This window comes from Corylus avellana, chromosome ca3 (assembly GCF_901000735.1).
Source record: "Corylus avellana chromosome ca3, CavTom2PMs-1.0".
NCBI classification, from domain to species: domain Eukaryota; kingdom Viridiplantae; phylum Streptophyta; class Magnoliopsida; order Fagales; family Betulaceae; genus Corylus; species Corylus avellana.
The window spans coordinates 23,233,659-23,261,159 of record NC_081543.1 but is presented as its reverse complement, the minus strand read 5'-3'; the positions used below and the strand labels follow the sequence as shown (position 1 = coordinate 23,261,159).

At 37.0% G+C, this 27,501-nt stretch overlaps 1 non-coding gene across 1 annotated transcript; it reads right to left on the bottom strand.

Annotated features, from left to right (window-relative positions):
- Positions 1 to 3,422: 3,422 nt before the first annotated feature.
- Positions 3,423 to 3,529, bottom strand: LOC132176766 (small nucleolar RNA R71). The gene has a single exon (XR_009439621.1). It is a non-coding gene; the product is annotated as a small nucleolar RNA R71 (small nucleolar RNA).
- Between the last annotated feature and the right edge of the window lie 23,972 nt (positions 3,530 to 27,501).

The following is a 27,501-nucleotide window of genomic DNA, read 5'->3' as shown; positions in this document are numbered from 1 at the left end:
TCAAGGATCTCTGACTAAGCATACAGCAAACAAAGATACGAAAATGAACTACTAACAAGAGACAAAATAATCACAAAAAGAAAGATGAAAATACAGAAAAGCAAACAGAAAACAAAGTTCAAAAACTAAATCTAAAAGAATAAACAAAAATAAAAAAACAAACTTCCTACTTAGCTGCTGCTGATTTGTTGAAGCTAGCTGTAGAGGTGTGCTCGATCGCAGGTAACCTGCGATTGATCGTAACCGTGCTGGTGCGCTCGAATGTCAAAGACTTGCCCTTGAGCGTTGGTCTGCCATGCCCTTGCGCGCAAGTATGGAGGTGTCGAGCACAGGTGTGTGGGCAGTGCTATGGTAGGCCCAAGTGCGCTCAAGCGTAGGTGAGGCGTGCTCGATCGCACTAGCAGGGACTAGATTTTCACCAAATCTGCAACAAAACACCAGAAAACAACTTTCTCTCTCTTTTTTTTTTTTTTTTAATTATTAGATTAACATAGAAATAAATGAATAAACTAAAATAAAAATTGCAGAAAAGAAAAGAAAAGAAAAATCTACCTAAACTAGTAGAAAAACAAAATTAATTTAAATCAAAATCAATTTCCACAATTCAACAACTCCTGGGCAACGCCGCCAAAATTTGTTGACTCGTAAGCGCACGAGTCGTGTGCAATATAGTGTGTGCAAGTGCGAGGTCGATCCACAGGGAATTGCGTTGCAAAAATCAATTTTTATCTAAACTAATTCTATTTTTACTTAGTTCCGAATTTTGGGATTTTTGTTGTGCAAAATAAAAATAAACTAAAGTTAAAACTGATTAAATGGAATGATAAACAGGTACTAAGCTTTTCAGAATCTACATCACCAAAGTAAAGCATATATTCTCATGTTTTAGTTCATAAATCCGATAAACAATTAAACCCTACGCATGTTCTATTGTTCCGATTGAAAGATTCAATGAATCCATCCATTTGACAAAAGACAATGCATATCTAATTTAGTTTCAAAGATCCAACGTATCCATGCTTTGCACAAAAGACAATGGATATCCAAAGTAAATCAAAAGATGCAATGTATCCGTCAGATGAAACACAATGAATATCCAACTTCGGCACAATCAAACACAACTTTGTCACATAATTGAATTGAAACGAACATACGTTACAATAAAGTCGGAATTGTACGAACAAAGATGAAAACAAAAAACTAATAAATGGCGAGGCTTCATCCTCAACCTTAGTTGAAGGTTTTTAATAGTGCCAAAATATTCATATTTTAGCCCTTAACTTATATTTGTTAATTCCTTAGTTTTGTTAGTTTATGCTATTTTAGTTATTTTATGTGTTTTCTATGTTTTTGTAGGCTTTCGGAAGAATATGAAGCATTTTTGGAAGTCTGAGGCTTAAAGAGCAAAATTGGGAAAAGCTAGAGGTTTTGGCAGTGCGATCAATCGCGGGGGACCTGAGATTAAGCACACTACCAGCGAAATGACCAGACAAGCGCAAGGCGTGCGCACAAGAAGCAGCCTCAATCGCACCTGCAATTGAGCTCCCAACACAAAAGATTGATCGTAGACCTGCAATCGATCGCACATGGGCTGCACTCGAGCACACCCATGTGTGATCCGTAAGTCAGCAGCACCCTATTCCAGAAAGTCCTCTTTTTCATCCCTTCAAAACCCTAGGTGAACTAAAATGCAAAAGCTATATTTTTAAGGTTTCTAGAGTGTTCCTAAGGCCTATAAATAGACCCTTAAGCCTTTAGAATAGACACACAATTCCAAGGAGAAGAATTGGAGCTCTTCAAGTTCAAGTTTTTGGTTTATTCTTTTCCTTTCTATTTTATTTTATGAAGATGTTTAACATCAAACTCATGTGTAACTAAACTACTTAGTAGGGCTAGATTGAAGCCCTAATTACATTTATTTAGTATTTCAATATTGATGCCTTTGTGATAATCAGATTGTAATGCTTAACTTGATTAATTCCTGTTTTATTGAATTTCTCATATGTGTTTGTCTAATCAACATATGTATGTGGTATGGATTAATTAATTAAATCAATTTGGATGGCCGAGTCCTGGGTTTAATAAAAGTAACAAAAGAAGTCCACACCGGATTCTTGGGTTAATCAACATGGAAAACCAGGAGTATACACACATGTCCTAGGTTCCATGTGTTTGTCGATTTCAATAGATTTATGCTTTCTTAAAGAACAACTTGGTATACACCCATGCTAAATCCTTTAAGAAAGAAAAGAGTTAGAGTATACACCCATGCCTAACTAGTTGCTTAGAGAAATCTATATCTTTAAGGAGTATACACCTATGCCTTTAGGTTGGCAAATATTAGGTATTCATAATATGATTAAAACATTGGCATATTGTTATATTATTTGAGCATGATTAGTGGTGGATATCGAAGCCCTACCTTTATCTTTATTAACTCAAAAATTCATCTTTGTTTTGTTTTACTACGAAATTTATTTTAAGCAAAATTTAGCAATCCGCGTGGGAATGATCTCGTACTTGCACCGTATACTACTATATTGATCTTAAGTAGCTGTGAATTAAACGTACATTTTTTTGCCTATTAATTTAGGTAGATATTTGCACAACAAGTTTATGGCGCAGTTGCTGGGGATTGCGTCAAATTTTGTTTAGAATTATTTTCCCACAGTTTAGTTATTTTAATTTTTAATTTTAATTCTGTTTTTATCAAAAATCAAAAATATTTTTCATTTTATTTCTCTGTTTTTTGTTATGTTTCAGCTCTGCGACATCTTGCATTCTGTTACTACGATCTATCGGAGCCCGAGTGCGATCGAGCGCATTAACTTGCAATCGAGAGCAGTTCCAGGGGACATCTGAATAGTAGCACTTAAGCTGCTATGACTACAGAGACAAATCTTCTTATGCATGGTCATCGATCTCAAGCCTCAACCATCCTTCTAGTCAATCCAGAAATTGAGCGGACCATTCAACATAGGGCTAGAGACAACTCCGACACAGAAGAGGAAGAGGAAGTTGAGGGAACAATGGAAGATCTTCTAGAGAATTTGCCACCAGCTCAAAGACCTATGAAACAGTCTTTCATCCCACAGAACCTCAACCAGCCATCATGCATCACATATCAACCAGAGGAGGAAGGAAGTTACTATATATCCTAGCAAATACTCGATGCTCTGACTCACTTCAAGGGCACAGCTACTGAGGATCCACTCTTGCACCTTATGGAGTTCTTTTCTCTTTGCAAACTTCAGCACATCCAGGGCCTAAATTCGGAGGGAATCAAGTTAGTCTTATTTCCCTTTTCCTTAAGAGATAATGCTAAGTTATGGTATAATTCTTTGCCTACAGATTCCATTCATACTTAGGAAGAGTTGTCTAGTAAGTTCCTAAAGAAGTTTTTCCCAGCTCAAAAGACAAGGCAGTTCAAAAGAGAAATTCAATCTTTTCAACAGAGAGATGGAGACCTTTTCTTTGAAGCATGGGACCACTTCAATGCGCTGCTTCTTAAGTGTCCACATCACAACATACTTCAAGATGATCAGGTTCAAATTTTTGATGAAGGATTAGATGACATTAACAAATGAATGATTGATTCAGCTTGTGGAGGTGCACTTATGGAAAAGAGTAGTGAGTAAGCCGTGGAACTCTTTCAAACACTGAGTGAACACTCCCAACAATTTTGTTTCATAGGAAGGCGAGGAGTAAAAAGTAAGGGCATGTATGAAGTGAACCTGAATGGTAGATCACAAAATCAGATGGCTACCATGGAGAGGAAGCTAGATATGATTGTCAAAGCCATGACTACGCAGAACATCTCACCTAGTCAACAAGCCGCACAACTCTAGGTATGTGCCATATGTTCCCATCCTGATCACTCTACTAAGACTTGTCCTTTGTACTCATATGCAGATCAAGAGCAAGCGAATTATGTGGGACAGTACAACTATCCTCCCAAGAACAATCCATACTCCAACACCTATAATTCAGGATGGCGCAACCACCCCAATTTCTCATGGAGTAACAATTGGAATGTTTTGAACCCTAAGGGACAACAAAAGAACCCCCAACAAGCAATCCAACCAGCTAAGGAGCCAAAGAAAGATGACTTGGAGAGTTTTGTACGACAATTTGTGATTGCGCGACAACAAACCAATGCAAAGAATGATCAGTCCATTCAAAGGACGGAGCAAGCTATTCAAAGACTGGAAGTACAAATGGGGCAAATGGCTAAGGAGCTTAGTGAAAGAAAGCTAGGTGAATTTCCATCCCAAACAATACCCAATCCAGGGGGTCACCAACAGCTGAAAGCAGTTACAACCCTTAGAAATGGTAAGATCATAGGAGCTGATAAGCCAGCACAAGCATCTCCAGATGAATCCTCAACATCCAAGGTAAGTAAAATGGAGAAGGTAATGCACCACCCTTCCCTCAAAGGTTAGTAAAGCCAAAGAAAGAAAAATAGCTTCTTGACATTTTTGAGACTTTGAGAAAAGTAGAGATTAACATTCCTTTATTGGATGCAATTAAACAAATTTTCTCATATGCTAAATTTTTAAAGGATTGTTGCACTCATAAAAGGAAGTTTCAGGAGCATGAGACTATGGCTTTAACAGAGGAGGTAAGTGCGGTGCTATTAAGAGAACTACCACCAAAGCTAAAAGATCCAGGTAGCTTTACATTCCTTACAGGATAGGAGACCATCTTTTTTAAAAGGCCCTACTGGATCTAGGAGCAAGGGTTAATTTGCTGTCTTACACTGTGTATGAGAAGCTGGGTTTGGGGGAGCTTCAACCAACATCTATCACTTTGCAACTGGTAGATAGAAGCAGAAAAAAGACCAAAAGGTATACTTGAGGATGTCTTGGTAAAGGTAGGTGCATTCATTTTACCTACTAATTTTATTGTTTTGGATATGGAAGAATCCCCTATGCCATCACTTTTGCCTATCATCTTAAGGAGACCCTTTATGAGAACTGCTGATACTAAAATATGTGTGAAAAAGAGTATTGTAAGTATGAAGGTGAATGGTGAGAAGATAGAGTTCAAAATATTCGATGCATTGAAATTACCTCAAGATGAGTTAGAATGCTTCAATGTCTGTATGGTCCAAGGCATTGTTGAGAAAGTTTTTCAGGCCCATCACATTAACCCGATGGAGGCCACCCTCACCCATAGTTTCACAAGACTAGACATTGAGCCAAAATCTAAAGATATTACTAATGACATCATTGAAGCCGTACACCTTCTTGAGGCTTCTCCAAAGTATCCAAGTAAGTACACCCCTCATTTTGAGACTCTTGTGCCTACTAGTACTACTCTTGTTCCTTCTATTGTTCAAGCACCAAAATTGGAATTGAAGCAATTGCCAAAGCATTTGACATATGCCTACTTATGAGAAAACGAGACATTACCAATCATACTTGCTGCAAATCTCAGTTGTGGGGAAAAAGATAAGCTGTTAAGAGTTCTTAGAGAGCATAAAACTGCTTTGGGATGGACCATTACTAACATCAAGGGGATAAGTCTAGCCAAGTGCATGCATCAAATCTTCCTTGAAGATGAAGCAAAGCCAACTAGGGATGCACAGAGAAGACTCAACCCACATATGAAAGAGGTAGTCAAGGCAGAGGTATTGAAACTGTTGGATGTTGACATTGTCTACCCCATCTTAGACAGTAAATGGGTAAGTCCAGTTCAAGTCGTTCCGAAGAAGAGTGGGATCATAGTGGTGAAGAATGAAGACGATGAGCTTATAGCTACAAGAATAACCACTGGTTGGAGGGTGTGCATTGACTATAGAAAGCTGAACAAGGTGACAAGAAAAGATCATTTCCCCTACCCTTCATTGATTATATGCTAGAAAGGTTAGCTAGCCATAGTTAATACTGCTTTTTGGATGGGTACAATGGTTACAACCAAATTGCAATAGCACCAGAGGATCAAGAGAAGACCACCTTCACATGTCCTTTTGGCACATTTGCCTGCAGAAGGATACCATTTGGATTATGCAATGCACCAGCCACCTTTCAAAGATGCATGATGAGCATTTTCTCAGATATGGTGGAGAAATTCATTGAGGTATTTAAGGATGATTTTAGCATTTTTGGTTCTAATTTTGATGAATGCCTTGTTCATCTGAAGAGTGTCCTCAAGAGGTGTGAAGAATGCAATTTAGTGATCAATTGGGAAAAATGCCACTTTATGGTTCAACAAGGCATTATGTTGAGTCATTCCATTTCCAACAAGGGCATTGAGGTGGATAAGGCCAAGATTGATATCATCTCTAAGCTCCCTCCTCCTATGACAGGATAGGGTGTAAGAAGTTTCCTTGGACATGTCGGGTTTTACAGAAGATTCATTAAGGCTTTCTCTAACATTTCTAGACCTCTCTGTGCACTACTAGCCAAGGATGCCAAGTTTGAATGGACTGAAGAATGCATGACTGCCTTCAACTCACTAAAAAAGCTGCTCACATCTGTACCAATAATGATGGCACCTGATTGGAGTCTTCCATTTGAGCTCATGTGCGATGCCAGTGACTTTGCCTTGGGAGCTGTCTTAGGTCAAAGAATAAATAAGGTACTTTATGCTATTTACTATGCTTCGAGAACATTGAATGATGCTCAGCTAAATTATTCTACCACTGAGAAAGAATTGTTAGCTGTCATCTTTGCTTTAGAGAAGTTTAGATCATACCTGATTGGTTCTAAGGTTATTGTATTCTCTGACCATGCTGCTTTGAGATATTTATTTGCTAAGAAAGATACAAAGCCTAGATTAATCACATGGGTACTATTACTGCAAGAATTTGGCCTTGAGATTAGAGGCAAGAAGGGCAGTGATAATGTAGTGGCAGATCACCTATCCAAGCTACTTCATGAAGATGAAGGAGATGAACTTCCTTTGAATGAGAATTTTCCAAATGAGCAGTTGTTTGTAGTTGACGTCCAACTTCCATGGTATGCAGATATTGTTAATTATATAACTGCCAAGAATTTTCCTCCAAGCATGTCTAGTCAAGAAAGGAAGAGGTTAATGTCTATATCTAGACATTACCATTGGGATGACCCCTATCTGTTCAAATTCTACCCTGATCAAATCATCAGAAGGTGTGTCTCAAAGGAGGAGCACTTGAGCATATTACAACATTGCCATCTGTTTGCTTGTGGAGGACACTTTGGGGCCAAGAGAACAGCTCTTAAGGTATTACAATCTGGTTTTTATTGGCCTAATGTGTTTAAGGATGCCTTTTTGTTTTGCAGCTCTTGTGGTAGATGCTAGAGGACAGGTAACATCTCATCCAGAAAGCAGATGCCATTACAAAATATTCAAGTGGTAGAGCTTTTGATGTATGGGGTATTGACTTCATGGGTCCATTTCCTAAATCATATGGTTATTTATATATTCTTGTGGGTGTGGATTATATGTCTAAATGGGTCGAGGTTGTCCCTTCAAAAGACTAATGATCATAAATTGGTTGTGAAGTTTTTGCAAGAAAACATCTTTGCTAGGTTTGGGATGCCAAGGACAATAATTAGTGATGGAGGTAGCCACTTCAACAATTATGCCTTCGCTTCTTTGATAAAGAAGTATGGGATCACACATAAGGTTGGCACTCCATACCATCCTCAAACCAGTTGACAAGTGGAGATAAGCAATAGAGAGATCAAAAGCATCCTAGAAATGATAGTGAACCCCAGCAGGAAGGATTGGTCTCCGCGCTTGAATGATGCACTATGGGCCTATAGGACTGCATACAAGACGGCTATCAGTATGTCCCCATATCGATTGGTCTTTGGGAAAGCATGTCATCTACTAGTGGAGTTGGAGCACAGAGCATATTGGGCCATCAAGAAGTTCAACTTTGACATGAAACAAGCTAGTGACAAAAGGAAGCTACAACTAAATGAACTTGAGGAATTGAGGCATGATGCATATGAGAACGCCAAGCTCTACAAGGAAAGAACCAAGGCATACCATGACAAGCAACTGGTTAGGAAGGAGTTTCATGTGGGACAGAAGGTGTTGATCTATAATTCAAGATAGAGACTTTTCCCTGGTAAGCTTAAGTCAAGATGGTTTGGTCCTTGTATTGTCACCCAAGTGTTCCCTCATAGAGCTTTGGAGGTTCACAATCCAGAAAGTAATCAGACATTCAAGGTGAATGGACACAGAGTAAAGCCATATCTTGAAGTGAAATTGGTACCAAGAGATGAAGATTTGGAACTCCAATCTATCCAATATGCAGAGCAGTAGTATTGAAGTAGAACCACAGTCAGGCTGAAGATGTTAAACTTAGCGCTCATGAGAGGCACCCCCACAGTTTATCCTGTTATTTGTTTTTCAATTTATTTTTATGTTTATCTTTAGTTTTGTTTTCGTTCCCTTTTTATTTGTTAGTGTTTTGTTTTGCAACGACAAGTATGCTTCAGTTCAAGTTTTGGGGTGTGCTATGAGCCATGCTATTCCAAACAGTTTTGTCCATCTCCCAGGTAAGATATTTCCATGTTATACACACATTGGGGACAATGTGTAATTTAAGTTTGGGGGTATGAGAGACACTTTATACACACTTTGTCTCATTTTTGAAAAAGAAAAAAATATGCATGTTCATGTTGTCTTAAAATTTTGGTTGATCTTAAAAAATTGTGATTTGATTCTCATTAGTAAGCTTAAAATTTTGAACACATGATTTAATGATAGAGTTTTTCAGTTTGGTTACTTGCTTAGGGCAGTTGAGAATTCACATGTTTGATTTGATCTTACAGAAGCACATTAGTACATAAATTGTGGGGTATGACATGAAAATCTGATGTGTATGTTTCTATGTCTTGAGTAAAACTGGATGACTTATTAGATGGATACTTTGGCATATATATATATAAAGAGAAAACGAGTATAGAAAAAAAAAATGATGATCATTGATAAGCTTTTCACTAAGTAACTGGACCTCTTGCCTCATTAAGCATTGAGTGTTCAAGTCAACAATTGAAGAATTTTGATTTGGTTAATGTCATGGTTAGTTTGGTTTCGTAGCCTTTTTTACTCAAGTTAGTAAGTCCTTAGGAGTGTTTTACACCTAATGCCCTAAAACCACCTGATTTGGGAGTCATTGACTCAACACTCGCTACATGGGTCAATTAGAAAGCTTAAGGGAACCAAACAATGCACAGCTTGACCAAAAAGAAAAGAAAAAAAAAAAAGTTATGCTATAGTTATTCATTCTAATGGGGATTTCAGTGAACTTTAAGATATTGTAACATTGCACATTGGAAATAATTAGAAGCTTCATATTTATGTGCTAGTTCACTTTACACTATTTCAAATTTGTGATGCCTTAGTCTGTCTTTTATAAGTAATTAGACTTTAAAATTCTAATTCATGATGAAGATGGAGTTTATCTTTTTAAGCTTGCAAATGAGTGAAAATCATGGTTTTGAGTGACACTTGAGTTTTGGATAACATGAACTCTTGCATGATGTTTGTGGGTAACATTCCTGGAAAACCCTCACGAGACTTCACTCGTCCTCTAGGGAATTCCTAGGGATTTAAAAGGCTTGTTGCATATGCTAAATGCAATCGTACATCCCACGAAAGATGGATTTATCTTTTTTTTATTATTATTTTGTTTTTAGTTTTGTATTGCTAAGGGACTAGCAATATATAAGCTTGTGGGTGTATTAAGTGCCAAAATATTCATATTTTATCCCTTAACTTATATTTTTTAATTCCTTAGTTTTGTTAGTTTATGCTATTTTAGTTCTTTTATGTGTTTTCTATGTTTTTGTAGGCTTTTGGAAGAATATGAAGTATTTCTGGAAGTCTGAGGCTTAAGGAGCAAAATTGGTAAAAGCTAGAGGTTCTGGCAGTGCGATCGATTGTAGGGGACCTACGATTAAGCGCACTACCAGCGAAATGAACAGACGAGCGCAAGGCTTGCGCTCGTGCAAACAAGAAGCAGCCTCAATCACACCTGTGATCAAGTGCCCAACACAGGAGATCGATCACAGACCTGGGATCGATCGCACACGGGCTGCGCTCGAGCTCACCCATGCATGAGGAGCAAGTCAGTAGCACCCTATTCTGGAAAGTTTCAACATTCCTTTTTTAGATGCAATTAAACAGATTCCTTCATATGCTAAGTTTTTAAAGGATTGTTGCACTAACAAAAGGAGGTTTCAGGAGCATGAGACAGTGGCCCTAACAGAAGAGGTAAGTGCAGTTTTGTTGAGAAAATTACCACCAAAGCTAACCGATCTGGGTAGTTTTACCATTCCTTGCAGGATAGGAGACCTTCTTTTTGAGCATGCATTACTGGATCTGCTAGCAGGGGTCAATTTACTGCCTTACATGGTATATGAAAAGCTGGGTTTGGGGGAGCTTCGAACAACCTCAGTCACTTCGCAATTAGCAGACAGAAGCATCAAAAGACTAAGAGGTATACTTAAGGATGTGTTGGTAGAGGTAGGTACATTTATTTTACCTGCTGATTTCATTGTGTTAGATATAGAAGAATCTCCTATGCCATCACCCTTGCCTATCATCTTAGGAAAACCCTTTATGAGAACTGCTAATACTACAATAGGTGTGAAAAAGGGTACTGTAAGTATGAAAGTGAATGGTGAGACAATAGAGTTCAAAATATTTGATGCAATGAAATTACCTCATGATGATTTAGAGTGTCTTGATGTCTGTATGATCCAAAGTATTAGTGAGCCAGTTTTGCTGGAACAACATAAAGATCCATTGGAGGCCACCCTCACCCGTAGTCTCACAAGACAGGACATTGAGCCAAAATCTGAAGATGTTACTGATGACATCATTAAAACAGTGCACCTCCTTGAGGCCTCTCCAAAATATTCAAGTAAGTACACCCCTCCCTTTAAAATTCTTGAGCCTACTAATACTTCTCTTGTCCCTTCTATTGTCTAGGCACCAAAGCTGGAATTGAAGCAATTGCCAGAACACCTAACATATGCCTAATTAGGAGAGAACACGACACTACCGGTCATAATTGCTGCAAATCTGAGTTGTGGGGAAGAAGAAAAGCTGTTGAGAGTTCTTAGAGAGCATAAAACTGCTTAGGGGTGGACCATTGCTGACATCAAGGGAATAAGTCCAGCCAAGTGCATGCATCAAATCTTCCTTAAAGATGAAGCAAAGCCAACCAGGGATGCACAAAGAAGACTCAATCCACACATGAAGGAGGTAGTTAAGGCAGAAGTATTAAAACTACTGGATGTGGGTATTATTGATAAGTGCTAAATATTGCATATTTAGACCCCTTTATTTACATTAGTTAATCCTTTAGCTGTGTCGTTATTTAATATTTTGTGTTAGTTTTGTGTTGTTAGTATTTTGTAGGTCATTGAAGAAAAACTACAGCTTTAAAGGGAAAAATGCGAAGTTTGGAAGAAAGCATACTTTGAGAAGACCTAGATGATGTGGTTAAGTCTAACCAAATCCAAGAAAAGGTTAAATCAGATTAAAGTTCAGATTTGATAAGATTTCGGATCGGATTCAAATTCAGATTCTGCATACGTCTTAGTATTTTGACCATAACTCTCCACTCAAATATCGGATTGAAGTGATTCAAACGGCATTGGAAAGCTAGCTCAAAATAATACAATTTGTTGTGAAATAGAATTTTCGTAATTCGGACGGTTTCTATGTCAAAATCGCCCCGCAATTAAGAGACACAAATTTGGACGAATCCTAGTCCGATTTTAGACTTCTATTTTGACTGGGAGACAGACCTCCGAATTATCTAGGTTTACTTGGGCTTCTAGGACTTCCCTAAGCTTATAAATAGACTTCTTTGCATTCAAGAAAATACACACAATCCCAGAGAGCAAAATTCTTTTGTTTAGTTTTTTCTTTAGGTTTAGGTTTAGGTTTAGATTTTATTTTTATGTGGAGCTAAATTCCCAACTAAGGTTGGGGATGAAGCCTCACCGATGAAGAACATCAATACTTTTATGTAAGTTTTTATTATTCTGATTTTATTGGGTTTTATATTTCAATTGTTTTACTTCTAATCAATTGTGTGGAGTAATTCTTGGATATCTCTTGTGATTCAAGGATACATGTGATGATTTGAGATAATTTCATATGATTGATTGCTTGGCTTTTAACTCATAAAAATTGGATATCCCTTGTGATTTGTTCTATGGATACATCTGGTGTTTCAATTGAATTTGGATTCCTTTTGTGATTTGGTCAATGAATGGATACATTGGATGGTTTTGATTAATTCTTTGAAGCATAGTAAAACATATCTATGATTTAATTTGTTAGAACTTCGGATTAATATTGATGAACATAAAGTATGTTGTTATGATTTGGTGAGTGTGAATTCCCAAACCTTAGTACCTTTATCCTTAGATTTACTTATTTTATTTAGTTTATGTTTATCCTTTAATTTTCAAAACTCAAAAATCAAAACCTTTTTGGAACTAGATTAGGATTTAATTAGTTTAGATATAAATTGCTCTTTCAAAAATACAATTCTCTGTAAGATCGACCTCGCACTTGCAATCCATTAAACTACAATCGATTCGTGCACTTGCGAGTTAAATAAATTTGCACAACAATTATCTATCCCATCTCAGACAGTAAATGGGTCAGTCCAGTCTAAGTAGTTCCAAAAAAAAGTGGAATCACAGTGGTGAAGAATAAAGATGATGAGCTAATACCTACAAGAATAACCACTGGTTGGAGGATATGCATTGATTACAGAAAGCTGAACAAGGTAACAAGAAAAGACCATTTTCCATTACCCTTCATTGATCAAATGCTAGAGAGGTTAGCTGGCCATAGCTACTACTGTTTCTTGGATGGGTACAGTGGTTATAATCAGATTGCAATAGTACCAGAGGATCAGGAGAAGACCACCTTCACATGTCCTTTTGGCACATTCGCCTACAGCAGAATGCCATTTGGATTATGCAGTGCTCCAACCACATTCCAAAGATGCATGATGATCATTTTTTCAGATATGGTGGAGAAATCCATTGAGGTATTTATGGATGACTTTAGTGTTTTTGGGTCTAGTTTCGATGAATTCCTCAACCATTTGAAGAATGTTCTCAAGAGATGTGAAGAATGCAACCTAGTGCTCAATTGGGAAAAATGTCACTTCATGGTTCAACAAGGCATCGTATTGGGTCATGCTATTTCAAGCAAGGGGATTGAGGTGGATAAAGCAAAGATTGACATCATCTCCAAACTTCCCCCACCTCTGACAGTGAAAGGGGTAAGGTTTTTTCTTGGACATGCCGGGTTCTATAGAAGGTTCATCAAGGATTTCTCCAAGATCTCTAGACCTCTCTGTGCATTGCTAGGGAAAGTGGCCAAGTTTGAATGGACTGAAGAATGCATGACTGCCTTCAACACACTGAAAAAGCTGCTTACATCTGCACCAAGAATGCAGGCACCTGATTGGAGTCTACCCTTTGAGCTCATGTGTGATGCCAGTGACTTTGCATTGGGAGCTATCTTGAGTCAAAGAATCAATAAGGTACCTCAGGCCATTTATTATGCCTCTAGAACATTGAATGATGCTCAGCTAAATTATTCTACTACTAAGAAAGAATTATTAGCTGTCATATTTGCTTTAGAGAAGTTTAGGTCATACCTAATTGGTTCTAAGGTTATTATATTCACTGATCATGCTACTTTGAGATATTTGTTTGCTAAGAAAGACGCAAGACCTAGATTGATCAAATAGGTATTACTTCTACAAGAATTTAACCTTGAGATTAGAGACAAGAAGGGTAGTGAGAATGTGGTGGCAGGTCACTTATCCAGACTACTCCATGAAGAAGAAGGAGATGAGCTTCCATTGAATGAAAATTTTCCAGATGAGCAGTTGTTTGCAGTTGATATCCAGCTCCCATGGTATGCAGATATAGTGAATTATATAACTGCCAAAGTGTTTCCTCCAGGTATGTTTAGTCAAGAAAGGAATAGGTTAATGTCTATATCTACACAATACCATTGGGATGACCCCTATTTGTTCAAATTCTGCCCTGATTAAATCATTAGAAGATGTGTCCCAGAAGAAGAGTACCTAAGTATTTTGCAGCATTATCATCAGTTTGCTTGTGGTGGACACTTTAGGGCCAAGAGAACAGCTCTTAAGGTATTACAATCTGGTTTCTATTGGCCTAATGTGTTTAAAGGTGCTTTCTTGTTTTGCAGCTCTTGTGATAGATGCCAAAGGACAGGTAACATCTCATCTAGAAATCAAATGCCACTACAAAATATTTAAGTGGTAGAGCTCTTCGATGTCTAGGGTATTGACTTCATGTGACCATTTCCTAACTCATTCAGTTATTTATATATTCATGTGGGTGTGGATTATATGTCTAAATGGGTCGAGGCTATCCCCTCAAAGACTAATGATGATAAAGTGGTTGTGAAGTTTTTGCAGGAAAACATCTTTGCTAGATTTGAGACACCAAGGGCAATCATTAGTGATGGGGGAAGCCACTTCAACAACTATGTCTTTGCCTTTGTGATAAAGAAGTATGGCATTACTCATAAGGTTGGCACTCCATACCACCCCCGAACCAGTGGTCAAGTAGAGATTAGCAACAGAGAGATCAAAGGTATCCTTGAAAGAACAGTGAATCCCAATAGGAAGGCTTGGTCACTACGCTTGAATGATGCACTATGGGCTTATAGGTCAACTTACAAGACACCTATTGGTATGTCTCCATATCTTTTGGTTTTTGGGAAAGCATGTCATCTACCAGTGGAATTGGAACACAAAGCATACTGGGCCATCAAGAAGTTTAACTTTGATATGAAGCAAGCTGGTGACAAAAGGAAGTTCCAACTAAATGAACTGGAGGAATTGAGGCATGATGCATATGAGAATGCCAAGCTCTACAAGGACAGAACCAAAGCATACCATGACAAGCAACTGGTCAGGAAGGAGTTTCAAGTAGGACAAAAGGTATTGATCTATAATTCAAGATTGAAACTCTTCCCTGGGAAGCTCAAGTCAAGATGGTCTGAACCTTGCATTGTTACACATGTAATCCCTTATAGAGCTTTGGAGGCTCATAACCCACAGACAAATCAGTCATTCAAGGTCAATGGACACAGAGTCAAGCCATATCTTGAAGTAAAATTAGTACCAAGAGATGAAGATTTGGCACTCCAATCCGTCCAACATGCAGCACCTGGAGCATCTTCTTCTGGACAGCACTAAGCAGGGACCATCGTCTGGCTGAAGACGTTAAACTTAGAGCTCATGGGAAGCACCCCATAGTTTATCCTACTATTTTATCTGTGTGTTTTATTTCATCTTTTAATTTATCTTTAGGTTTGTTTCTTTTTACTTGTTTTTGTGTTTTCTTATTTTGAAGAGACAAGTGTGCTATGAGCCATGCTTTCCAAGACGTTGTCGTCCATCTCCCAGGTACATTCTTTCCTTAATTTAGACACATTGGGGACAATGTGTCATTTAAGTTTGGGGGTATGGGAACACGTGTTGTTTACACACACTTTGTTCCAGTTTCATGTTATTTGTTTTGCGTGTTTGTTTGTTTATTCAAAAAAAAAAAACAAACAAACAAGTTTTATGCGTGTTCATGTTTGCCTAAAAATTGTGGTTAACCTAAAAGAATCGTGGCTTGAATTCATCAGTGAGCTTAAAATTTTGAACACATGATCTGATGAGAGAATTTGTCAGTTTGACTACTTGCTTAGGACAGTTGAAAAATCACATGTTTGATCTGATCACACAAGCACATTAGCACATGATTTGTGAGGTATGACATGAGGTCAGATGTGTGTGTTTTTGTATCTTGGATGAAATTGGATGACTTATTAGATGGACACTCTGGCATATACAACATAAAAAAATTTAAAAAAAAATAATTAAAAAAAAGAGAAAATATATATAAAAATAAATGATCATTGATAAGCTTTTCACTGAATAACTGGACCTCTTGCCTCAAAGCATTAAGTGTTCACGTCAAAAGGTGAAAATTTTTTATTTGATTAATGTCATGGTTAGTTTGGTTTTGTAGCCTTTTTGACTCGAGTTAGTAGGTCCTTAGGGGTGTCTCTACACCTAATGCACTAAAACCATCTGGTTTGGGAGTCATTGACTTAACATTCGTTACATGGGTCAATTAGAAAGCTTAACGGAACCAAACATTGCACAACCTGACTATAAAAAAAAAAAAGGAAAGAAGAGAAATAAATATGCCATTGTTGTTCATTCTAATAAGGATTTCAGTGAATTTTGAGATATGGAGACATTACACATTGGAAAGATTTGGAAGCTTCATAATTTTGTGCTAGTTCACCTTACACTGTTTTCAAACTTGTGATGTTTTAGCATGTCCTTTGTAAGTAATTGAACTTTGAGATTCCAATTCATTGTGAAGATGGAGTTCGTCATTTTAAGCTTGCTAATGAATGAAAATCATGATCTTGAAGTGATGCTTTAATTTTTGGAATAACCTGAACTGTGCATGATGTTTGTGGGTAACATTTGTGGAAAATCCTTACGAGACTTCACTCGTCCTCTAGGAAATTCCTAGGGGATTAAAAGGCTTGTCGCATACGCTAAATGCAACCGTACATTCCACGAAAGATGGATTTATCTTGTTGTTCTCTGTTTTTCATTTTGTTTTTAGTTTTGTATTGCTAAGGGACTAGCAATATGTAAGTTTGGGGGTGTGTTAAGTGCTAAAATATTCATATTTTTAGCCCTTAACTTCCATGTGTTAATCCTTTAATTTTGATTAATTTAGGCCACTTTAGTTCTTTTATGTGCTTTCCTTGATTTTGTAGGTCATTGGAAGAAAAAGAAGCAATTTCGGAAGTCTTGAGCATAAAAGAGCTATTTTGGGAATTTTGGAGGCTCTGGTAGAGCGATCGATTGTAGGGAGCTGCGATCAAGTGCACTACAGGCGAGGACCATAATGCGCAAGGCACCTACGATCGAGCACCAGCATAAGAGGATCGATTGCAGACCTGCGATCGATCGCACACGAGCTGTGATTAAGCACACCCATGCGTGAAGGCCAAGTCAGCCGCCTGCCTTAATATGGAAAGAGCAACTTTTAGGGTTTTGTAGCTTTGTGCGAACTAGGCCTCATGTGTTTATCAATTTCCATAGAATATATGCTTTCTTAAAGAACAACTTAGTATACACCCATGCTAAATCCTTTAAGAAAGAAAAGAGTTAGAGTATACACCCATGCCCTTAGGTTGACAAATATTAAATATACATAACATGATTAAAATATTGGCATATTGATATGTTATCTAAATATAACTAGTGGTGGATATCAAAGCCCTACCTTTTTTATTATTATCATCAAATCAAAATCCAATCTTTGTTTTGTTTTACTTTTGGAATTTAATTTTAGACAAAATCTAGCAATCCTCATGGAAATGACCCCGTACTTGCACCCTATACTACTGTGTTGACCTCGTGCACTTGCGGGTAAAACTTCCAATTATTTGTCTATTAATTTAGGTAGATATTTGTGACAACAGTCCCAATTCAGCTTTATCATGTGTTTTGGTGGGGGTTGCCACTTGACCACGTTACTATCCGACCCCTTCATATCTTCCCATTTTGCCTCATGGGTCACCCGTTGATACTCTTCCAATGCTCCCATAGCTTCACGTAACAACTGGTTTGGGTGAGAGAAATGTTCTCCATGGACTACTACGTTCCTCTTGAGCCAAATACATCTTGCCGTAACTGCAAATATTTCTACTTCAGCCCTCTCACACCAAACTATCAATTTCTCAAAGATAGTGAAAAAACTTCCACCCGTATTTCCTGCTTTTTGCAGTTTGACCGGCCCCTCTCCCCTCACATCAGTTGACAAAGGGCAGCTCCACAAGATATGTTCCACTATCTCCTCCTCTATTTCACAGATGGGGAACATTTTATTTTGGATTACTCTATTTTAGAAAAGATTGACCTTGGTGGGGAGGAGGTTGTGTAGGGCTCTCCATAGGAACATCTTAACTATATTCGGGACCATCATATTCTAGCCAGCATTCCACACGTCCTTATTGCCTGCAGGCTTAGAGTCCCCACTATGCATATTCGCTTGCATCTCCAACTCCAAATAATAGGTGCTTCTTACAAAGAAGATGCCATTTTTTGTACAATGCCATATAAGCCGATCCCGCACATGTAGTGGGCTCATTGGGATGCTTTTGATTACATTCGCTTCTATCTCTTAAAAGATTTCAGAGACAAGGATGGTCTTCCCCTGCTTCGTTTCATGATCAATAAGCTCTGAAACACGAGCCCGCTCCTCTAGGATTATTCTTGGGGATTGAATCATGTATGAAGTTTGGGTTGGGATCCAACTATCCCCCCAAACTGAAATGTTGCTTCCATCTCCTATCCTCCATATAAGGCCATTTTGGAGGACCGATTGTGCCGCCATGATACTCCGCCGTGCATAGGCGGGTTTATTCCCCATTCCTGCCTCCAGGATAGAACAAGATGGATAATATTTAGCTTTCAGGATCCTCGCAACCAACGAATCCGGGCATTGCAACAACCACCAAATCTGTTTTGCTAGGAGAGCTTTGTTAAAAGTCGCAATCCACCCTGGGATTTTGAAATACCCATTTTCCCCCAACTCATCTAGTGTATTCTAGAAGTATTCTCTTTGTGCCCCCTTCAAAACCATTGCATCATCCCTTGTATCCCTTACACAAAGCTAATGGAAGCAAAAACACATTCATACAATAGGTAGGGAATTGCCTAGGCCACCGCCTTAATTAAAATCCAATAATTTCGTCTTCCAGTTATGTAGGCAATTCCATACTCTGTCCTTAATACTTTTGAAGGCCTGCGTTCTTGATTCCCCCACTAGCGTTGGAAACCCCATGTATTTATCATAGCTTTGAGTGGCTTGTAGTCCTGAAAGTTGGGAGATTTCTAACCTCTGTTCCATACTTGTATTGCAGCTGAAAAAAATTGAGGTCTTATCCTTGCTAAGTTTCTGACCTGATGTAGCTTCATATATTTCCAATAGCTTTGTTAATCGTTTCCACTCCACCGAATTCGCCTTACAAAAAATCAAGTTGTCGTCTGCAAAGAAAAGATGGCTTAACTTAGGTCCTTTTTTGGAAGTAGGTACCCCAGTTAAAACCCCTTTCTTTTCCGCTTGGATCAAAAGAGAGCTTAGCGCTTCCGCACAAAGGAGGGAAAGGTAAGGTGACAAAGGGTCACCTTGGCAAATCCCTCAAGATGGTGTAATATTCCCCACTGGCTGTCCATTCACGAAAATGGCATAAGACACTGTGCTCACACATTCAATAATTAATTTAATCCATTCCTCTGGGAACTCCATTTTTCTCATGATAGCTTTCAAAAAACCCCACTTCACTTTGTCTTAAGCCTTGCTCATTTCAAGCTTCACTCCCATGTAGTCCACTTTACTCCACATTATTGTGTACGTGGAATGTAGAGTTTTGTAGGCTGCCACAACATTATCAGAAATCAATCTACTTGGGATGAAAGCACTCTGATTATCATAAATAATATGTGGAAGAACCATCTTGGGCCAGTTCGCCAAAACTTTGGAGATAAGTATATAAATCACATTGCAAAGGCTGATGGGCCTGAAATCAGAGACACAACTAGGAACTATTTTTTTTTTTTTTTTTTTTCGGGATTAGATCAAATATGAGTTGCATTGATTTTTTTATCCATCTTTGAACCATTGAGGAAAAATAAAACTGCACTACATACCTTTGGACCAACAGTGGCCTAGTGTTGTTGATAAAAACCTACCGAGAAGCCGTCTGCTCTCGGAGCCTTGAGTGGTGCCATCTGCATTAAGGCCCTATACTCGTCCTCCAAAAAATCAGCAACCAATTGAGACTTCATTAAGTTCATGAGTCTCCCTCCAATGGCTCTAGTGCAGTCCTCGACATTAGTAGGTGTAGCCATGGTGAAGAGGGCTTGATAATAATCAATGAAAGTAGCTTCAATGGTATCCTACTTTGCACAAATTCGTCCCTCCCAGTCAGGGATCTGCTATATCTGGTTACACCGTTGATGCTGGTTAGCGCTTGCATGAAAATATTTTGTGTTACGGTCTCCATCTCGCAACCAATCCTCCTTAGCCCATTGTCACCACCTTAGGTCTTCTTGTTCCATTAAAGCATTCAACTCATCTTTCAGTGCTTTCTCAATATATATACCTAGCATGGGAACTTGCCTCCTCCTGAATTAATGCCAATTCTTTTGTTTTTCCTTGAATCAACACCTCTGTCGGCTGCTTCTTTTTTTCTGACCCACTGTTTTATTGTCTGCTTGCACCTTTGAAGTTTTCCCACAAAAGTCAGTCATGGGTTCCCACCTTCGAGTCTCGGTTTCTAGGATTCAAGAATAACCTTAGGGAAATCCCAACATTTTGACCACTGTGCTTCAATCAGAAACTGCTTGGGCTTTTGACCAGCCTTAGCGCCATTGGTATTTAAAGTGAGAAGTAGGGGATGGTGGTCTGATGTGTGGCATGCCAAGACCTCAACCCTTGCGGTAGTCCATAAAGCACTCCATTCTATATTCGCAACCGCCCTATCCAACCATTCTTGTGTATATCCTCTTCCGTGCTGCCCATTGTTCCAAGTGTACTTAGGCCCCTTAAACCCCAAGTCATGTAAACTGCTATACTCCAATGCACGTTGAAAATCTTCCATTTGCCCCCTAGCACGGTTTGCAATGCCTTTTTTTCTATGATAAGTCCACAATCTCTTAAAGTCCCCCACACGAAGCCATGGGATTGGTCGAAAGTGGAATAGATTTCTTAGTAGCGCCCAAGCTTCCTTTCTTTTTGCCATTTCTGGGTGGCCACAGAATAGACACACAATTCCAAGGAGAAGAATTGGAGCCCTTCAAGTTCAAGTTTCGGGTTTATTCTTTTCCTTTCTATTTTAATTTATGAAGATGTTTAACATCAAAATCATGTGTAACTAAACTACTTAGTAGGGCAAGATTGAAGTCCTAATTATGTTTATTTAGTATTTTAATATTAGCGCCTTTGTGATAATCATTGATAAGTGCCAAATATTCCATATTTAGACCCATTTATTTACATTAGTTCATCATTTAGTTGTGTCGTTATTTAATATTTTATGTTAGTTTTATTTTAGTATTTTATAGGTCATTAAAGAAAAACTACAGCTTTAGAGGAAAAAATGCAAAGTTTGGAAGAAAGTATACTTTGAGAAGACCTAAATGATGTGGTTAAGTTTAACCAAATCCAAGAAAAATGTTAAATCGGATTAAAGATCAGATTGGATTAAATTTCAGATTTGATAAGATTTCGGAGTAGATTCAAATTCAGATTCTGCACATGTCTCAGTATTTTGATCATAATTTTCTACTTCAATATCGGATTGATATGATTCAAGCTGCATTGGAAAGCTAACTCAAAATACTACAATTTGTTGTGAAATAGGATTTTTCTAATTCGGACTGTTACTATACCAAAATTTTCCCGAAATAAAAGGACACAAACTTGGACGAATTTTATCCGATTTCAACTTGTAAAACCCTAGGTTTTAGGTCTATAAATAGGGAATTATCAGATTAATTGAGGAGGCTACGAATTTCAAGATTGTAGAGGAGATGAAGGGAGTATAAGGTTTTCCTAGCTTTTGGATCTCAACTTTGTATTTGTAAGTACTCAATTTTACATTATGAATTCAATCAATCTTGTTTTATCTTTCAATAACATGAGAGGCTAAACCTTCAACTAGGGTTGAAGATGAAACCTCACTTATGATTAGCAACTTTGTTGCATGTATGTAATATTTCCCAATTTAATGGTTTAATTGCTCTATTGTTTTACTTCTAATCAATTGGATTGAATAACTCTTGGATATCTTTTGTGATTCAAGGATTCAATTGATGATTTAAGATTATTCAATTCAATTGATTGCTTGGTTTTCTTTGTTAAAAATTGGATTTACCTTGTGATTTATTCTCTAGATACAATTGATGTTTTGATAAAGATTGGATATTTTCTTGTGATTTACGGATACAATTAATGATTTAATCGAATATTGGATTTCTTTTGTGATTTGGGTTATGAATTGATACATGGGATCCTTTGATTAATTCTTTGAAGCAATAGTAAAACAAACATAAGATTTATATGTGAGAACTTTGGGGAATATTATAGATCATGAAATTATGTTGTTATGAATTTGTGAGTGCGGATTCCGAAAACTTAGTGCTTCGTCATAAGATTTCAATTACTTTAAATTGCTTATGTTTTTACTTTTTCATTCAAACAAAAAATTCTCTCAAAAATTTGGAACTAGATTAGGGTTTAATTAATTTAGATTTAAAATTTCTTTCAAAAATACAGTTCCCTATGGGTCCCTGGCAATGGCGCCAAAAACTTGTTGAGCAAATTTTAATACTCGCAAGTATACAAATCAATTGTAGTTAATGGATTTCAAGTGCAAGGTCGAACCCACAAGGAATTGTTCAATTTTTTAAACCAATTTATTTCTAAATTTGTTTTATTCGTCTACTAGTTATAATTAGGATTTTATTTTTTCTGCAATTTGTTTTGTTTTATTTCTGTTACTAATATTAAAAAAAAAAAAGATTTTTTTTTTTTTTTTTTTTTTTTTACAGCTCTGCGGCAACCACCTTCCGCACGCCCCTGCTAGTGCGATCGATCGCGCCCAGCCAGCACTCAAGCTCACCTCTAGAGGCAGCACCAGCAGATTGCAGCAATTCCGTAGATTGTTGCCAAAAATTTATTTTTGGTCATTTTTGTGAGTTTTTAAATTTTAGTTTTATTTTTTTTAGTTAGTTAGTCTTTTTTTTTTAGTTTATTTTATTTTTAAAAAAATGGTTAATGTTTTATGTGGGATACTTGCATCTAAAAAGTGATAGGGAAGCATGAATTTTCATTTTAATGATTTTAATGCCTCTCCTAATTATAGGACACCAGCTCCTACCAACTACCATAAAAAATTTTACCCACATAAGCCATGTTCATACTGCTCCAATCCCTATCATCATTATAGTTATTGTCCATCATGGGGACAAGTATCTAATTTTTCATATGAGCAAATGAATATCAGTTTCTCGAGTCCAGGGTTTGATTCAAATTCCAATTATTACAACCCGGACTGGAGCAACCAATCTAATTTCTCATGGTTAGCTTAGGTTACAGGAAATTACGCTGACCAATTTGATGAAGTACACCACTCAAACTATAGTGCACCACAATCATCACTGAAAGACATAATGAAAACATTAATAGAAAAAGTCGACCAGTCCAACTCCCAAGCTATGCAAGAGCTCAAGAATTCCAACTTCCAAGCTATACAAGAGCTCAAGAAGTCCAACTCCCAAGCTATACAAGAGCTAAAAGGTTTCACCAAACAAACCCTACAAGAACTGCGACAATCCAATCAAGAGATCAAAGAAGCCAACACTCAAGCTACCGCAGTGTTGGAAGAATGGATTGGCCAGAGTGAGAATGAACACCCATCTGAACATCAACTTGACTCAATGACTCAATATTGGGACAATGAGAGCATAGAAGATAACAATAAGGAAGAAGAGCTTCAAAGTCAGTTGATAGCTAAAGGACACTATATGATTGATGAGGATGAGTCCTGAAATTGTTATCATAAGCATGTCCAAGCCACCTCCAACTTTGAAAGAGAGCAAAGTGCTACAAGAAATTATCTTCCTCAAGATGAGGTATTTCAATTTTGTCCAACTGCTCACATTGATGACTTAAAAAGGAGAATAGCAAAACTCAAGGCAGTTAGGTCGGCCTATATCAAAACTATAAATAAGTGGGGACTATCTCTATTTTGTGAATATTGTTATAATCCTACTCACCACCAAAGCGAATGTCCATTCATTTTACACTACATGGTTGATGAGAAAGAAATTGTGGATAACAAAGAGGAGCACATAGAGCAAGTTGAGCATGCTCAAGTCACCACTACACTTGAGAGTGAGAAAATTGTTGATAACACTGAGGAGGAAGAAAAAGAAGAAGAAGTTGAGCACCATGAGAACAGTGAGCCACCAACAAATCTTGATATGCCCAGTGACATGGAAGTGAGTACTGAAGCTCATGACTGCATCACTGTCCCTCTTGAGACACATCAAGAATCTAAAGCTTCATCGCCTGAATGTCTCAAAGAGCCATCTTATGTCAAGATACTCAAGGACTTGTGCACACAAGCACACAAATCTAAGGACCACTTTCCTAAGAAGATCCTTCGAAGCAAGAAATTCTACATAAGATGGCGAAACATCCTTCCAGAGGGGTATGAAATTTTGAAGAAGAAGGGGTGAAAGGGATTGGTTGGACATCCACATGATAAGGGGAAAGCACTGTAAAGTTTTCTCCTCTAGTTTATTTTCTACACTTCACTCCACAAATTCTTTCTTTCCTTTTTCATTATAATGCATTTCTTTTTATTTGTTTTTGTTTCTAACAGCAATTAATCTCTTGATGTTTTGTTTCTGTGAAAAAATATTGGCGTTAGTTTTTGTTGACAGGTGTTTTGGTGTTTGAGTTTGGCCCTGCCCCTTTTTCACACCTTGATGTTTCCTTACTTCTGGTAATGTATTTCTATACTACATACTGAGGGCAATGTGTAATTCAAGTTTGGGGGTATGGAAAAACACTTTGTCTGTTTATTTTTGTTCTTATTGTTTATTCTTATTTGTCATTTTGTGTTAAAAAAAATGAAAAAAAAAAATTGTGCTATGTTGTTGTCAAGTTTGAGTTAAACTGTAAATGTGATTTGCATTTCATTAGCTTGCTTAAAGGGTTGAACATCATCATTATGTCATTCGGAGTTTGAGTCCTTTGACTTATTTTTGGGTAAAAGAGATTTCACTTGTTTTGAGATAAATTTTTATGAGCACATTAGCATGTTTTCTGTGAGGTATAAGGTTTGAGCTTAAGCTTGTTCTCTTTGAAATTTGTTGGATGACGTATTGATGAATAACCATTGGCTTGCAAGATACCAAAATAATAATAATAATAATAAATAAATAAATAAATAAAATATAAAAAAGAAAAAAATAAATAAAAAAAGAGAAGGAAAAAGAAAAGAAAGTTCATGTTGAGTTTTCCGCTGAGTAACTGGACCTCTTGCCTCATTAAGCATTGAGTGTTCACGTCAAAAGGTGTGAAGTTCAGTGTTGATTTATGATAGGCTAATCTAACTTCGTAGCCTTTTTTACTTAAGTTAATAAGCCCTTAGGGATGTTTTACATCTTGTGCCCTAAAGCCACCTGCTTAGGAGTCATTAGCCTAACACTTGTTACATGAGTCAATTATAAAGCTTAAGGGAGTTAAACATTGCAGGGCCTGTAAAAAAAAAAAAATGCATATCTTGTGTTGGTTGTTTCATTTCTTAGGGATTCTTACAAATTTTATGGAACTTGTCTTGAGTTTAAACTGAAAGCTTCGTGATTATATGCTAATTACACTTTACACTTTTCAAAACATATGAGGTCTCAATTGTCCATTTATGAGTGATTTGATTCTGGATTTCCTTTTGACTATGATGATGGTGTTTGTCTTTTTAAGTTTGCTCATGAATAAGAACCATGGTTTATGTGAAACTTCTTTCTTGTTAACAACATAGTGCTACAATGTTTGTGGGTATCATTCTTGTTAAGCCCTCACGAGACTTCACTTGTCCACTAAGGATGCCTAGGGGTTTAAAAGGCTTGTGGCATATGCTAAATGCAATCGTCTCTCCCACGAAAGAAGATTTATGTTTCTTGCTTTCATTGTATTTTTCGTTTTGTTTTGCTAAGGGACTAGCAAAATGTAAGTTTGAGGGTGTTTGATAAGTGCCAAATATTTCATATTTAGACTCCTTTATTTACATTAGTTAATCCTTTAGTTGTGTCGTTATTTAATGTTTTGTGTTAGTTTTGTAGTTTTAGTATTTTGCAGGTCATTGAAGAAAAACTACAGCTTTAAAGAGAAAAATGCAAAGTTTGGAAGAAAGCATACTTTGAGAAAACCTAGATGATGTGGTTAAATTTAACCAAATCCAAGAAAAATGCTAAATCGGATTAAAGATCAGATTTGATTAAATTTTAGATTGGATAAGATTTCGGAGTGGATTCAAATTCAGATTCTATTCATGTCTAAGTATTTTGATCATAACTTTTTGTTCAAATATCAGATTGAATTGATTCAAGCTGCATTAGAAAGCTAACTCAAAATAATACAATTCGTTGTGAAATATAATTTTCCTAATTCGGACGGTTACTATGCCAAAATCGTCATGTAATAAAAGGACACAAATTTGGACGAATCCTATTCCGATTTCAGACTTCTATTTTGACTGGGAGACAGACCTACGAATTATTTAGGTTTACTTGGGCTTCTTCTATGACTTTCCTAAGCCTATAAATAGACTTCTTTGCATTCAAGAAAAGATATAGAACTCCAGAGACTAGTTTTAGGATACAATTTTGGAGACAGAATATAATCCACAACTTTTCTTTTAGTTTAGTTTTTCTTTAGGTTTAAGTTTTAATTTCATAGTCATGTGGAGTTAAATTCTCAACTAAGGTTGGGGATGAAGTCTCCCCGATGAAGAATAACTTTATTGTAAGTTTTTTATTATTCCGATTTTATTGGATTATTATTTCAGTTGTTTTACTTCTTTTCAATATATGGCATGATTCTTGGATATCTTGTTGTGATTCAAAGATACACTTCATGATTTAGGATAATTTCACATAATTGATTGCTTGGTTTTTAATTCATAAAAATTGAATATCCCTTGTAATTTGTTCTACAGATACATCTGGTGTTTGAATTAAATTTGGATTCCTTGTGTGATTTGGTCAATGAATGGATACATGGGATGGTTTTGATTAATTCTTTGAAGCATAGTAAAACATACATAAGATTTAAATTGTGAGAAATTCGGATTAATATTGATGAACATAAAGTATGTTGTTATGATTTGGTGAGTGTGGATTCCGCATCCTTAGTACATTTATCTATTGATTTACTTAATTTATTTAGTTTACGTTTAGTCTTTTAGTTTTCAAAATCAAAATCAAAACCCTTTTGGAAATAGGTTAGGGTAAAATTAGTTTAGATATAAGTTGATTTTTCAAAAGTACAATTTTCTGTGAGTTCGACCTCGCACTTGCAATCCATTAAACTACAATCGACTTGTGCACTTGCGAGTTAAATAAATTTGCACAACAGTTATATTGTGATGCTTAACTTGATTAATTCTTGTTTTATCGAATTCCTCATATGTGTTTGTCTGATCAACATATGCATGTAGTATGGATTAGTTAATTAAATCAATTTGGATGACCAAGTCCTGGTTTAATAAAAGTAACAAAAGAATTCCACATTGGGTTCTTGGGTTAATCAATATGGAAAACCGGAAGTATACACCCATGTCCTAGGTTCCATGTATTTGTCGATTTCCATAAATTAATGC